At 43.8% G+C, this 15888-nt stretch overlaps 2 protein-coding genes across 9 annotated transcripts in view; one reads left to right on the forward strand and one right to left on the reverse strand.

Annotated features, from left to right (window-relative positions):
* PEAK1 (pseudopodium enriched atypical kinase 1) overlaps positions 1–2608 on the reverse strand; it is a 111867-nt gene extending 109259 nt beyond the window's left edge. For 4 of the 5 annotated variants that reach the window (XM_064388675.1, XM_064388676.1, XM_064388671.1 and 1 more), the window contains exon 1: positions 2433–2608. The gene's annotated coding sequence lies outside the window, so the exon portion shown is untranslated. The remainder of the gene's footprint in view (positions 1–2432) is intronic. The other variant, XM_064388677.1, reaches the window with a different exon arrangement.
* A 227-nt stretch (positions 2609–2835) lies between these two features.
* The window catches only part of HMG20A (high mobility group 20A), a 40655-nt gene continuing 27602 nt past the window's right edge, over positions 2836–15888 (forward strand). Inside the window, exon 1 of one of the 4 annotated variants that reach the window (XM_064388689.1) lies at positions 2836–3131. The gene's annotated coding sequence lies outside the window, so the exon portion shown is untranslated. Of the gene's footprint in view, positions 3132–3192; positions 3251–15888 lie in introns of those variants that run through there. The other 3 variants (XR_010347474.1, XM_064388687.1, XM_064388688.1) reach the window with 3 other exon arrangements.

Consider the following 15888-nt stretch of genomic DNA (forward strand, 5'->3'; position numbering starts at 1 on the left):
ACCCAACCTCATCACAGCAATCAGAACAAGGAGGAAAGCTGCAGATCCCTTCAGAGAAAAGGGCAAAGAAAACATGGGCCATTAGCAGGGATGGGACAGTGTGATCCTAAACCGGGATGAGGGAGCTGGAGGAAAAGGGAGCCTAAGAGCAAAGACTAAACAGGAAAAAGGAAAAGGAAACGCACAGGAGTGTAAATGCAGAAAAAAGGTAGAGAAAACATGTTACGAGTAGTTAATTTAAAGTAAGTTTTTCACATACATATTTTTCCTAGCAGAAAAAATAACCTTCCTACAGAAGGTTAACAGTAACTGCCAATGTCTATGACCCTTATCAATAGATGACAATAGTTATCATAATCTTTTACTATCCTGTTTAGGAAAAATAAATTGGTCAACATTTAGGAGTCATTTAGCCAAATAGCATCCTCCCCTTTATTCTTCTTTTAATGACTGATTCCAACCAAATCCTTTACTTGGAAAGTAAACAGGAAATAATACATATATTACTAAACATGTCAGCTCTTCAGAAAATCCACTTCCAGACAAGTCAGAAACACAGATTACCCAAGAAGTTGAAATGGTATTTTGTCTCTTTGCTCTTTCACTGAAAGAGCCATAAGACTTGCAGACACATAGAAAATGCTGTTCCTTCAAACTAACTGTATGCCCCAAAGCAGAAGGAAATGCAAACATTGCATCCATTATGAACTGCAGCTGAGTGGAAGTGCCTACCTGCAGCCAGGCCATGCAGCAAAGTCTGCTGGCTCCTTGTTCTGCAGCTGGTACCTCCTGCCCCGGCTCAGGAATCACACCCCACCTGCCACAGGTGAGGAAGGTGTAGCTGAGCCAAGGAGATCTGTCCAAAAAGGTAATTTAGGAAATCTGTGACTGAAGTTATCTACATGGGATATCCCAGCAATACGGTAAAGCCATCAGGAAATGAATACATGAGATTAATCATGGAAAGTTACTCATGGAAAAACTGGTAATTCCTTCTCTCATACTTCTGTGTTTTAGAGAATAAAACAAAGTTTTCCTGAAAACACACTGAGCAGTAACTCTGCCAGGAAGATGCTTCATCTGGATAAATCAATTTAGCTGCTTTACAGACACAACCTTTTAAGCCAGTATGAAACTAGATTAAGAGCTCTAAGAAGTCCAAACAACCAAATAAAATCTCCACAAGTATTTGCCACTCTTGCTACACCCCAAGATTCAGACTGTCTAGAGGAGGCTGTAAGTCAAACAAAAGTCACACAGAAGGAAGTAAATCCAGTTTGTCACAAAGGCAGATCAGCTGGCAATTTTAAGCAAGTTAAAGTAAACTTTCTATCTACAGAACCTAATTATTGGAATTCCATAAAGTCTTGGTTCCTAAAACAACTACGTGTTCTTTCCTTCATGCCCATATATCTCCATATGTTATTTTTTCTGTAAATATCTGGGAATAAAATGTTTTAGCAGACATTAGACAGTCTTTAAGCCAGAACGAGTAAGGGGAAAAACTTTGGAGGCACTTACGAAGCGGTTAAAGAAGAATGAGCTCAACAAAAGTAAATGGCAAAGACCTAAAGTAAACAGAAGTTATGTTCTCTGAGAAGGAGCCCCTATTAAATCCGAGGTCAGAGATCCACCAGACGACATTCCCCCTTGCCCCAGTGCTCACCTCGGAGCAGCCTGGCCATTCTGCATCAGGTACCAGCTGCTCCACAAGTAACAAACAACTGCAAAGTATTCACATCGTTTCACTTGCTGTCCCAGCGCGAATCCCAGCTTTCCCAGCCCACCCTCAATAAAAACCGGGCAAACAGACCGACCCACCTCCAAATCCAAAACAACCTTCGAGAGAAAGAACCGAGAGGATGGAATGCAGCTACAGACGTACACGCTAGCACAAAACGCCTTTCAAGTCAGTAATTCGCAATAATAACAGAGCAGGGACAGAGTCCCGGCAGGAACAGCATCCACCCGACACCCACAGCAGCTTTACCCCGGGAAATTCCTCGAAGGTGTCAGCGCGGCGGCAGGCGCTGCCCGGCAGGGCGCGGGATCGCGCCGCACGCTCCCAGCCGCGCTGCGGGCTCGGCCGGCGCCCGGGGCTGCGGGGGAGCACCCGGGGCCCCGCGCCGCGCCGGGGGCGAGGGCGCCGAGCGGCCCCGTGGGGCCCCGGCGCGGCTGCCGGCGCCAGACGGGCTCTGCGGGCGCCGCTGCGACCGGGACCGCGGCGGGGCGAGGGGAGGGAGTGACGGGCAGGCGGCGGCTGCGCCCCGCTGGAGCCCCGCTCGCTGGAGCCCGGCTCGCTGCCCCCGCCCGCGGCCCCGCTGAGCAAAGCTGACCGCCGCCGCCGCCGCCCCCCGGCCTCCCCTCACGGCGCGAGGGGCCGTCACCCCCCTCACGGCGCGAGGGGCCGTCACCCCCCTGCCGCCCCTCACCTGGCAGGGGCTCCCCGGCCCCGCGGCCGCTCCCGCGGGGAGGCGGCGGCTGCGCCCCGCAGGCTCCGTGCGGGCTCGGGCTGCCGTTCCCGCCGGGCCCGCCGAGGACGCGGCTCCCGGGACGGGGCTGCGACCGCCGCGCCCGCGCGCAACAACCAACTCCGGGCGCCGCCCCCCGCGCGCGCACCGCGCCGGGAAGCCCCGCCCCTCGCTCGCTCATTGGCTATCGGCGACGGGTGGGCGTGGCCCCGCCGCGGGGCGGTGCGAGGCCCTCGGGCGGCCAGGGGAGCCGCCGCGAGAAGACTACAACTCCCGACGTGCACAGCGCGCGGGCCTTTAAATGCGTCCCGTCATCTCGCGCGCGCGCGTGTGCAGAAAACATGTGCTTCCGCCGGCGGTGGTGAAGTAGTCCCGCTGCGTGGTTTGAATTCCAGCCCCGCGCTGGGCCGCCGAGGGGAGCGGGGCGGCGGGCGCCGAGCAGGGAGTGCTCCTGGCTTGGCTGGGTTTTCTCCCGAGGGGTCCTCTTGGAGAGGCGAGAGGGCCGCGCTGAGGCGGGAGCGGAGAGATCCGAGCAGGCGGGGTGTGAGGCGGCCGTGCGCGTGCGGCAGGCGCGGCGGCTGCGCGGGCTGAGGGGACCCGGCTGAGGGGACGCGGCCGCCCCCCGCGACCCCGGCCCTGCCCGAGAGCCGCCGCCGGCAGGTCAGTGGGGACGGCCGCGGGCCCGCCGCCCCTCCTCGGCCCCGGGGCAAGGAGTCGGCGGGCGGCTGCGGGTGCTGTGGCCCGCCGTGAGGGGGGCTGGGGGAGCCGCCGGAGCTCACGGGGGGTGAGGGGGAAGAACCGGATGAGGGTCTGGGTGCTTGGTTTTCGGTGTTCTCCATTGTATATCTTTCCACAGTTCCCCCAAAGCGATATTTCATGGCTCCTTAGTTCTGTTTATTTGTCCTTTCTGTAGGTCCACTTAACGTTCCCTTGTCAAGCAGGTGATTTATTACGGTGCGGTTTTCTGATACTTCTGTCCAGGTTTCCACACCCAGTTCCCCGATCCTGGGGAACCAAGTCTCTTATTTCGAGGTGGTAGAAAGAAGCCCCGAGCCTGGGGTTGAGGACCCCGGGGCCACCCACGTGCCTTGCGAGGCGCCATTCATTCCAGTCCTCTGGAAAACCAGCGCTAGAGCAAAAGGAGGGAGGGCAGGTAAACAGAAATAAAAGAGCTCCTGCTCTCTAGAGTAGCGGCCTCCAGCTTTTTTGGCTGTCAATAAAGAACACTTTTAATCATGCATCTCTCATGTATGCAATTTTACTGGTTTATCAGTTATCCACACATAGTACTGTACCAATATATACATTATGAAACATACTCAGGCGTAGAAATTGAGAAAGGCTAAGACAAAAGTGAAATAGACAGTATTTTAAGACATAATTTCATAAAGCTGCAAAAAATGTAGCTTTTTTATTTGCCTTGCATGTGACCCCCTTGACCACTTTTATAGCACATGTATGTTGTTCTGAAGTGATCGTTCTTAACTTCTGAAGAGTGTAAACATAAACTGCTGATGAAAACAAAGAATTTGTTTTGCCTAGGTTTTCTTCTTTAATCCTGGCCACAGGTGCAGGGGCACAACCTATCTGAAGATAGTGAAATGCTGTTTTACCTTCTCTTGGCTTTTTTCACATCTGTATCATATACACTTAGAAGGGATGAGATATTCAGTATTTCTAGAACTGTATCAGTTGGTGGCAGGTCCTGTAACTTCAGAGTTCAGGAAATTGAGGGAAACTGGTATTTTTTTCCCCTGTCCTTAGAAATTTGGCATGTCTTGAAATAGAAGTTGAGAAGTTTGGCTTAGAAATAGTGCCTAAAGTATTGGGTTAGTCTTTGAAATCCTAAGTTAGCTCTTATATAGGATCCCAGCAATTTTCAGAACAGAAAAATGGATTGTGTGATCTGACCACAGTGTCTTGGTTATAAGTGGATTTTTGTTCCTTTGGTTGCCCATGGTGGGGCACACAGAGGGTATGTGGTGATAACCTTTCATGGCTCAGAAAAGGGAGAAGAGAATCGTGTTCCTTTAACACCTGAGGCTCGGGTCCAGCTCCTGTGTGTGCCTGACTGTTGGGAGGTGACTGTAACAATTTCTGGTGCTCTGCAATAAAGCAGGCACAAGGAGAGGGATTCTCCCTGTTTCCACCTTGTGCTCTTGCAGGGGATTTCCTGGCCCAGCTCAGGCTTGCAGTGCCCCCGGAGCTGAGGAGCTGATCTCCCTGCATGCCAGCTCTGGCTTTGCTTGTGTGGCATCACAATGTTACTGTCAGGGCACAGGAACGCAGAACATTGTGTTGGGGTTGACTCGTAACCTTTGTTAGAGTCTGTTCCCAGTGAAGTTCAATGAATCCAGGTGTTTCTCCTCACCTGCCACAGCAGCTCAGGCTTCCATGCTAATTGCTTCTCCTTGACTAAATAGGCAGTGTTTTAGCACCAGTTATTCAGTGGGATTTTTCTCAAGCTTACTGGCTCATACAAGTTTCTGAATTCTTGCTGTTCTTCCTGCCCTCTCCAGGCCGTGGAAAATTGAAGTATTCCTGCTCAGCATTGCTGCAGTGCACACAGAGCTGTGCTTGGTTTTTTTGAGTGTTGTGGCATGTGCTGTGAGGAATTGTTAGCGAATAAAATAATGGAGACACTCGTGATAGTGATCTATGGGAGAGATGGATGACTCAAGGGAACAAGCCTTTACAATTTTGAGGGCAGTAGGTGAATACAGAAAAGTTGTCTTTTTTTTTCCCCCCAGTTGTTCATGTACCTTTAATAAAATGCTGTTTCAGTCTATAATGTGAGTGGCTTGGGAGTCCCAAAATGAAGTAGCTTTCTGCATTCCTTTTACCTTTTTTGGTTTTTTTGCTTCCATGATTCCCTTTAGAAAGAGAGGGAAAATGTTTCTTATGTTCATGGGAGCTGTTAAACTTCTGCTGTTTTTAAGACAGGAAGAGTGATCAATAAACACATTTCAACACTAAGTGTTCACGAGGTATGAATTCCTAAGTGAAGTTTGTTTTCAGAAGCCACTGTTCTTTTCAGAGGATTGGTTTATGACAGCAGGTAAGGCTAGTTGATGGCAATTTGGAATACGCAGTCGAGTGGTAGCTAAAGCTTTATTGATGCAGGTCAGGCTCCGTGGCAGGAGTGCAGTGCTGCCCACATTGTGGTGCTGTGTGACCCCAGGAGTGGCTCCTTCGTGGCCAGTGCCATCAGCAGCACTGCTGTTGGCTCTGGGGGCAGCTGTTGGTGTTCACTGGAGTTGGACTGGTGTTTACTGGAGTTGTGGGTCCCTTCCAAATCAGCATGTTCTGTATCCTGTGGTGCAAACCTGTGCTCTGATACTGGACCTTGGATTGTGAGGGTGAACCAGCCAGATCTGGGCTGGTGCATGCACTGCCAGTGGGACAGGTCTGGTGATAAGCGTTTCATTACCAGACTGGTCTATTTTAATCTCTTGCATAATGGGATTGTTGGGATGTATATGGTAAAGCTATTTGTATGCACGTTAATCCCACAGATGACTAATTCTTGTTAAAGGAATAACTTGCATTTTTCGTAGCTGTGAGGGACAAAGCTGAGGCTGACATTTGATTTCTAAAGGTCTACTTGGTGCCACTTTGACAAGGATGCTTTGGAGGAATTGCAGCTATCCCTACTTTTTTGTGAGAAATCCTCATTCTGTGTCACAGGGAAACAAAACCACCTAAATGTGGAATACCAGAATTTCTTTCAAGTTCTGAATTTGTTAGGAAATCTTCCTTGGTCCTTGACCTTACTTTTGCAAGTTCTGATGTACTTGGAAGAAAACCTGTCTTTCAGAAACGTTAGGAATATTATTGGCTTGAGTATTTTAATAGTAAATATGTTAAAAAGAGCCTCTGCTGTGTTGCCTTCATTAGTGATTTTAGTCCTAGAAACAAATAATCCTGCACTGTTTTGCGGGAGACTGTGGCAAGGGCTGACTTTGGCTGACTGGTTTCAGTCTTTTGGACCATTCACCTCTCCTGGCATACAGTGAATTGCAAAATAAATCTTATTTTTCACTGTTTCTGAAATTCTTGTGACTTGGATTGTTTATACAGTTTCTTCATGTAAAAGGGAATGGAAATGTAAGACGCTGGAACGTGCTGTTTGTGTATCATGGCTGGGATAAGTAATGAGGTGAGCAGTGGGCACCCTTAGCCTGCAGTTCAGGATACTGGGATAGCATGAAATGGCAAAGGATGGTTTAGTCACAAGACTGAGTGGCAGAAGGCTTTGTTGCTGATAAAAAAAATGTGTGAAGTGCATAAGAGAATGAGGTAGTCAAAGTGTTGGTTATTAGTTGACTTCAAGAGGCTTAAGACTGACAGGATTTATTTCTGGATCCTTTTTTCCATTATTTTTTTTTCTTCCCCTAACAAGTGCAAAACACAGAGGATTTCTCAGCAATTTAGTAAATTAACAGGGGAAAAGACCACTTTTGTTTTATTATTGTGTTCAAATACGAAAAGATGATAAATTCATAGCTTTAATTATATGGTGGTGTCTGAGGGATTGTTTGAAGCCAAAAGAATTCAAGTTTTCAACTGCCCTTCAAAATGTCATCTGTAGAACTTGCCAGGCTTTGTTTGGAGGGCTTCTCAGACAGTCTTAACCAAATGGTGGTTAAAGCAGGTCTGACTTGGCTGTGCCTGTTCTGTAGTTCCTTTCATTTCAGGTAAGTAGTATGGCATGAATTTGGTTTTTTTTTTTGTAAATTTTTGTGTTTGTTACTTAAGAAATAAACAATTTGTTCCTCTTGGAATTCCCTTGGCTGCTCTTTTAAAGCCTTGGATATCAAGTGGTGTGTTTCTTCTTAACTTTGGAGTATTGTTTGCTGAAATCCAGTAATTGGCAAAAAATTTAGTGATGGAAATGAAAGAGATTTTGGGAGAATGGACTTTGGGTAAGAATAGGCTAAGCAATCTCAGGCTGATGTCTGGGCCATAATTATATGTTCATCAAGGGCTGAGTTTCTAATATAACAGAATTAGTGTCCCATACCAGTACTGAGGATGTGCTGTGCCTAACAATATATGGAAAGTGTCAGTCTCCATAGTTGGGAAAGCAGTGGAGAGAGAGCTGTGGCAAAACCAGTTCTGGTAATAGTATGGGACTACACAGGAGAGAAAAGAGATCAACATGGAGTGAAGTACTGGAAACAGTAAACTGTGAATCTTCTGTCACACTTGCAAATCTGGAGCTTGCTAACATTGCATTTCTGCCAGGAAAACTGGGGAGCCAGGAGGGTGTTCCCAGTGCAGGATAGTGGCACAGGGAGGTAGAGAAGAAAGCTTGGAGTACAAGCTTTGTAGTTTGTCATTTTAGGGGTGTTGTTTCCTTGCTTGTATTCTACCCTGGGTATGGTGCTGCTCTTATGCCCCAGTTTTCCCTGTCTTACTTTAAGAACAGTCTACCTTGTTTGAATTTTCACTTATCCAGGACATTGACAAAGACACCCTCTGATACCTAAAGGATAAGAAAGTAAGACTTACTGAAGTAGGATATTCCATTTAAAGCTACCATCTCTTCACATATACAAGCATCTTGTTGGAATATCTCAATAATTACAAATTCTGTACTATTTCTAGAGCAGAGGAGCAAATCTTCAGAGTCTCCAAAAGTCCTGAAATATAGGCATATTGGAATGCATTTTTTCCAGCCCTGACATCTAGTCAGTAACTATCATAGGTAACCTCCTGAAATCTTTTGGAGCAGAGTGCTGGCTCCGGGTGCATTTACTGCAGTATGTTGTAGCTGCTATAGCACATGACTCATGCTGCTGAAATGAAATTGAGATAACCAATATTTGACTAAATCCTTGCTGTTTCAATATGTGGGAAACATGACAGAATAGACTCCCAACTACTCTTTGCTGAGCTTAAGATAAGAAATTGCTGCAATTCATGTAAGATATGACAAACCAGTATAATAAATAATAAGAAGAAATTAATCAGAATTGTAGAATTGAATTTCTTTTTTCAGACTTGTGGGGAAGAATCTCATCTTTCATCAGGAGAATAAATGTTTTGCTTTAGATTGGAAAGGGGGGGGAAGAAGTCATGTCAGTTTATGATATAACCCTAATTTTTTCTGGTAATCATATTTTGTCCCACTTAAGACTATTTTGGGGCCCTCTGTTACTGGAATAGCTTCCAATGTTCTTTGTTTTTGGCAGCAGTAGAATTTTAGGGAGGGTTGAATCGCAGCCTGTGGAGTTATAGCAATGTACATCACTAACTCCTGGCTGTGTACTCACATCCCTTTTTCTTCTGCCAGCTGCTTGTTGGATCCTTTGCTGAGCCATTTCACCCTTTCATTTGGCATAAACTAATTTGGTAAATGAACTAAATGCTCTTGTGTTTCTTCAGCATGCTGAACCACCATGTGATTTGTCCAGGGAACAGGTGCCAGGCTGAAAGATGATGCTCTAGGAGTAGTTGGTAGCTCAACAGGCTTAGGCTGCAGTGAAACCATAGCCTTAGGCAGTGGACAGCTGGTGTCTGCACCTTCCAGCACCTGGCTTGTCTTCATGCAGGCAGAGGACCTTGCTGGATGCTTCTCTTGATGTCTTGTGAGAACTACAGCCCACTGCTGGCAGAACAAATCCAAGAAGTTATCTTGGGTGATTGGAGGTGGCTCTTAGAGCTTGATATGACTTCACCAGGCATGGCAGTGGGAGTTCCCATACACATTCTTTTTCAATTAGCTCTGGTATTTCTTTGAGCCTTTCCTTTCAGCTGGGTCTAATTGAAGATACTGAGCCTCCTCGATTTCCTGAGATTCTCCCAAAGGGAAGAGTTCGGGAGTTAAGTAGCTCTGTAAAACGTCCAATAAGCTGTAACCAGCTGAGAAAGGGGGAGAGGGCAAGACCTTTCTCTTTGCAACAGCAAGTTACTGCTTGAATCTAGGTTGTATCAAAATATGCAGAGCTTGAGCATTAGAGAATTGCAATCTTCAGGCCTCTTCCATCTTAGGCCATCAGTATTTTGCCAGTTTCCCATTCTGTGTCAGTTAATAGCTGTGTATAAATCGTGTGACATCATCAGGATTCTGTAAATTGTTCACTAACACCAGATATGTACTTGTAATGTAGAAGCACAAATATTTTTTCTTAAAGCTCCGAATATAGGAAAAAGAAAGTGAGAGAAAAGCTTCTGAATCATATTAGTTTGATCCCTGCTTTTTAAATGTCAATTTCAAGTAACAGATAGTGCGTGATTCATACTGCTTGCTGATGGTTCTGAACAAAATGCCATCAATTTAAAACTTCTGGGTTATTTGTGGAGAGGTAATGTGACAAGTGCTTTTTCAGTAATTGTGGTTGACTAACCTGGTTCAGCTTTCTGTTTTTAAGGAATGTACTCAAGCAAACCAGCTTTGGTATTTGGTCCCATTAAAGCAAGCATAGCTCTGGGCAGGTGTGGGCTGGGAAAGCCCGCATGGGAGCATTGACATGGAGAGGTGTTGGAGGTGACAGGATAATCCAGCTTGGGAACATTAGCATTTAGTGAAGCCTGAGAGGCTAAGCCTTAGGTATAAATAAGAGTACAGAAGAATCTTAACAGGCGAGGTATAGCACGTGTCTCCTGCAGCTGGCACTGGCACTGCTGCAGCTGCTTTGGAATTCAGAAAGGGTTGCTAGCACACTGGAAAAAGATCAGTTTGAACATAAGTTTAAGGCATATTTTAACTCCTAAAAATACAGGCAGGTGCAGCTTTAACTTCCTAAAATGATACATTTATCAAATAACAACTTAATCAGAGTTTATTGATACAGGCTCTTAGCTCATAGGGTCTAACCTGTGAAATCATACCAAAATCTGTGTGACAGCTGCACTAAGAAGTTGTACAAATTTACTGTGTGCATAAGTGCCACATGGGACAGCTGCTGTAGTGATGCTTCTTACTTTAACACCATGATGAAGGTTTGAATTCCTCTGTGTTTCTGGTTTTTAGCAGAGGGTAGTGCCTGGTGTTAAATGGGTCACAGTGATCACACTGGCTGTGGCTGTACTGCAGCTTTTTTAATAGGGAAATAAACTTTAATTCTAGGCAAAGAAAGTTTTGGAGAGTACAAAACTTTGCAGGTATTTGTATTAAACTAACCCCAGTGGTCTTTGTCTTGACATAAGATTTGATAGTTCTTCTGTTTACATTTGGATATAAAAACCTATAGCATTATTAACTGCATATTAAACTTAGACTGTGAGACTTTATGTGAATTGTTTTGAATGTGTAATGATGTGAAAATTTTCCAAATATCAAAGATACTTTTCTTACTTGAGAAATCTTTTCTGCTAATATTATTTTAACCTTAAAAAACTTAAAGTTCACTGCAAGTATGAAAAGCCATGAACTCTGTTACAGATGGCTTACTTCAATTTTCTCTATAGAAATACACTTTACATGTTTGGATTTTTTTTAGGCAAGTTATTTATATCATTTTATTGTCACTTGTAAAAACATACATTCTGTCCCAAAGTAATTTCAACAGAGTATTTCTCAAGGGAATTACAGAACAGACATTTATCAGGAAGGATTTGCAAGACATGCAGAAAATAACTGATCACCAGGAACTTTTCAGCACGTTCTTCAAGTTTTTGTTCTCACATTGCTGTTACATGGAAAAGTACTATATTCAAATAACCACATACAAATGGTTTACATTTTTATAGTGAGGAAAAGTGGGAAGACAGATTTCAAATGCATACTAAAGGCTGGATACTTTTAAAAAAAAGCCTTCAGCTTTTATCTTAGTGTCTTTATATTATAGACTTCTGGGAATTACATTAGAAAAGTGAATTTTCTTTATTGAGACAATTTCTTTTTTGAGACAATTCCTTATTCACAAGTCTGAGATCAGTAATGTTTGTCAGCTCAGTGTCTATAATTGGCTTTTTCTGGAGACATTTGAGTGGTGCTGTATAAATGCAGGGACCTGCTGCTCTCTAGCTCTGGGGCATGGTTGGGTGTTTTCCTTCCAGCCTGTGTGAAGGTAGATCAGTGTCTGATCAGTAGAAGACTCTGGGCAAGTGGTGAGTCAGGACTGTGCTAGTGCAGCAATACATTCCCTGAAAGCTAACCTACAAAGGTCTCTCCTGTAGATAAATTTTATTGAAATCAGTTGTCAGTCTGTAATAGGAAATGTCTGTCATATTTGTAGTTTTGAGACCTGAGTGTCTCTGCTTCTGAACTGCTTTATAGTATCTCAGTTCTGTGAATGTATTTGTATACCATTGTAACTAAAAATACAGAAATTTGAGCAATTGGAGGTTTTGCAGATCAGATAAAGGAGTTTCCTGGCATTTGCTGTGACTTGAGACTGCTAAATAATTTAGCATTTAAAAGGTGAATGAAATGCAAAGAAGCACAACAGCATCAACAAAACCAGACAAGACTTGGAATGGCAATTTATTGAAAGAATAGAGAAGTGTCAAATCATCGAAACAGTTGACAACAGTTGCTTTTTGGGTGTTGAATGTAGAGGGGGGTTGCAGGTGTGTGAACTACTGCAGCAGTTATTCAGGTAGGGCTTGAGTGTCCCTGCAGAGATGGTTTCATGCTGCTGGTGGCAGGAGTGTTAGTTGGTGATTCATAATCCAGCTGTGGCACAGAATGTCTCTTCAATTTTTCATGTAGTGCTGACTATTTCTTTTAAGATGTAAAGCCCTTTTGTCATGCAGATAACAATATATCCTCTGCCAGGCTAGAAATGAGAACTTCATTTGCTCATAGGCAATGAAGGCCTTGATGTTGCAATATCATCTTGGTCCCTCAGTCATCTGTCCCTATCATCTTGTGAAAGTGTGCAGATCATTTTGCTGTGCCTTCCACTTGAAGGACAGATTGAACAAGTGGACTGGTTAGTGGAGTGGCAAACACAGCAGCCCTGAGCTAAGCTTTCTTTCTTTTTTTTGAAGAAAAAGAACCTGCTGAAAGCTGCTACTGACTTAAACCTACTTGAAATTGCTGGAAGTTGGATTCTGTGAAGTGAGCCTAATGTGGGACTTCTCTTGGAAATGGCAGCTTGTCATTGTTTTTTACAGTTTGTTGAAATGGTTTGAGTGGTTTATTGTACTGAGAATTGAGAGTAAACCTGAGCTTAATTCAAAGGCTGAGGGAGTCTGATTAAGGTCAGTATTGGAAGTCCAGCTCTAGCTTCATAAATCGGAGACAAGATCCTGGATTCCTTGCTAAGGTTGTTCTTGATGGATTTTCTGGTTAATAGATGAATAAAGTGAAAGCTTTCTCTCTGTTACTCTGCTCTTTTATTCTCCTGTCCCTCCAGCTTTGTCAGGACTGGGGAGGTGTTATCTGATACACCTGTGTTCCTGGGGCTTCTTCAACTGCTTTTGTCCTGTCTTCCATCCATTACTGTCTGTGTCCTGAGAATAAGCAGTGCTTATTTCTTCAGCTCTTGGTAACCTTCCTAGCAAAAAACCAAAGCAGTTGAGGGCATTTGATGATTTAAATCAGTGTTGATAAGGATTTGATCCTGACAGTGTAACGTGGTGTCTGCCATGAAGATGACCTTCACCTTGGCTTTGAGTAGGTGTTGGGATTAAACGACCTCTAGAAGCCACTTCTAGTCTAAACTTGGAATCACTAAATTTGAATGATGCAGGAGATATATTTCTTGATTTCTGGGAGCAGGCTTAATTCAGTATAGCAGAAAATGTGGACCTTTCTCACATTGTTTCCTTTTTTTCCCCTTCAGCTGGGCAGGGGCAACTGACAAAGAAACTGTGGTGACTAGTCATGTACTTGCCTGGGTGGATCTTAATCAGCAAAACTAGTTGGATTTTCAGATTTTTTTTGTATGCTTAGGAGATATTTATGTATAAAATGTGTAACTGTTGGATGATGTCAGCAAGTGTTATTGAGAAAGGCATTTTAAATAGGAATACAAATGAGTTCATGCTGATTAAGACATGGATACTTGAGTAGAAGAAAATTTCATTGTGAAGTGAATGTTTTTGCTTCTTGTTAATTGAACTGTTAGCTGTAAATGAAATACACTTCAATTGTCAAAAGTCACAATTTTTACAAACTGAAATTTCAAACAGGGTTTCCTATTCAGCTTGGTTACTTGGCACAGTTTCAAATAATAAACTGCTTGTTTCCTACATGCTAAACTCCAAGACCTGGGCTTGCTGTGCTGTGTATGGGACGTGTTAGGTAGAGTTTGGGGCAGTATCTTCTGTCAGGCTTCTTTATTTACACAGTGTAACCTGCTCTGAGGTTTCCTCATTGCTGGTCCTGGTCAGGCAGCAGTGAGCCTGGTGACCTGTGTTTTGGGGATGTCCTTGTGGGTCACGTGTGTGCTGCTTACAGCAGCCAGGTGAGGCTTCACTCAAACCCAGCGCTTCCTTCTGAGTGCTTGTTCTGCCATGAAAAACAAGGCTCAGTTCAGATGTGAACTGAACGTGCTGAATTCTTTTTGGTGATCTTACCACAGAGCTTTGGAACGCTGTGGCCATATTTTGTCTGGTGTTATACATAGATGACCCTTTCTAGAGGTCAGGAAACAGTTCCAGGGTGGGAATTAGCTGTTTTGGGAGACTGTTAAAAACAAGCTTCCATTACTGTAATAAAGGTTTTATCTTGGGGCATCTATAAGCTCAAATATGATTGAAGTTTTCATAAAATATGAAGACTGTTTACTTTTAAAAATATAATGTATAGAAAGCAATATCATGCCTTTTTGCCTTTCTTTTGGGAGATGTAGGGAGAAGCAAAATATAAATGAGTGCTTTTTCAGAGGAGTCTTTAAATTAAAAGGCAGTGCTGGTGACTGAGAGGGTAGTTGTCTAACTCAGAAATCTCTTGAGCTAACTTGGGGATTAAATGTGGTATTTGATCCTCAGCTAAATCTGTGTACTTACTTCTAACAGTACTTCTAACTGTTGTAAAATGTTTAGGCTCCACAAATCAAAAAAGACAGTAGTGCCTGTACTCTTGTTTTCCACCAGTTGGTTTTGTCTGTTTCTGCTCAAGGCAATGGACTTCAGGTTATGGTATTATACTGAGGTGAAATCCATGTTGTAGGACTTTAGAAAATAGAAATGTTTTTCCACTTTCCCACTGTTTAATGCTGTGTAAACCAGAGTGTTGCTGACCTTTTGCAAGGATCACAAGGACTCTAGTTCTTATTTCTCTTTGCAGTAAGAATTGCATGATGTATATTCAGGTCAGAGTCTCAGCACGACTTAAGATGTCAGAAACCAAGCAAAGCCTAACAATTAGTTGAGATGTCCAAAATAAAGGTTAAGATTGGTAGTGCTTCAGAGTTTGTTTCTGAAGTTTGGTTGTATTAGCTTGGGGAGATTTCCTTTATCACCTTTAAACCAGCTGTGCATCTCTGCTCGTATATTGGGATAATATTTCTGCTTTCACTCACAGGAACCATATTTACTTAATAAATATATATAGAAATGAATCATGTTAAGAAATGTAAAAGCAGTATAAATCTGCTGTTTGCTAAATATGGTAAATACTCAAACCAGAATGCCAGATATCTTTCAGAACACTTTTAACTAAACATAAATTAGGAATCTTTCCAAGTGCAAGTACTTGAACACAGTGTTGTGTGAGACCTCCATCTTCATGTCTGTTCAATCATCAACCTGTTTGAAAAGATTTACATTCTCTTTTAGGGCTAAATTTATTGAGTGCTTTGATCAACTCTCTTTTTCAAAGCTTGTGCATGTTTCCCACCTGCAGTTTCTTGTTTCCAGCATATGAGGAGCAGCTGTGGAAGAGGGAAGTTGGAAGAGCAGATTAAGTCTTGGACGTGCTTTTCCCAGGTTCTTCTTTGCTCTTTGGCTCCCAGCCCTAGACAGTGATTCTCTGCTCTTGTGGGTTTTCCCTCACCTCGTTTGCCTTCTTGGCTGTGATATGACGGGAGATGCACAAAGAAGAGGCTGCAGGAGGAGGTTCACCACTGCTCTCAGAGCAGTTTCTTTGCACTGCTGGAGATGGCCTGAGGTGCAGTACTACAAATGTTTAGCTGTCGTTCCAAGCACTCAGTTTAGGATATTTAGGCACACTGCTGGCATGGATGCTTTTTTCTCAATCATACTTCAGCTCCAAAATGAACTATTTTCATTACCTATGCTATAGGTGCTCCAAAAATGTGCCCTCTACCTGCATATTCCCATCCCTCACATGCATCTCTGGATTTCTTATGTATTGCTTAGCACTGGAGAACAGTCAGACCACTCCAGTGGCTTTGTGCTTTTAGTGGTTTTTTCCCTTATTTTCCATTCATGATGCTAACTATTGTCTTTTCCTCTTACTTTTGGATGAAGATGAGTATAGGGAAAGCTTTATTCGAACTTGTCTGCATTCTGCTGTTGATTTAAGTTGATTCTTTTATGAAGCCATGGAAGTACC

This window comes from Passer domesticus, chromosome 14, assembly GCF_036417665.1.
Source record: "Passer domesticus isolate bPasDom1 chromosome 14, bPasDom1.hap1, whole genome shotgun sequence".
Classification (NCBI taxonomy): Eukaryota; Metazoa; Chordata; class Aves; order Passeriformes; family Passeridae; genus Passer; species Passer domesticus.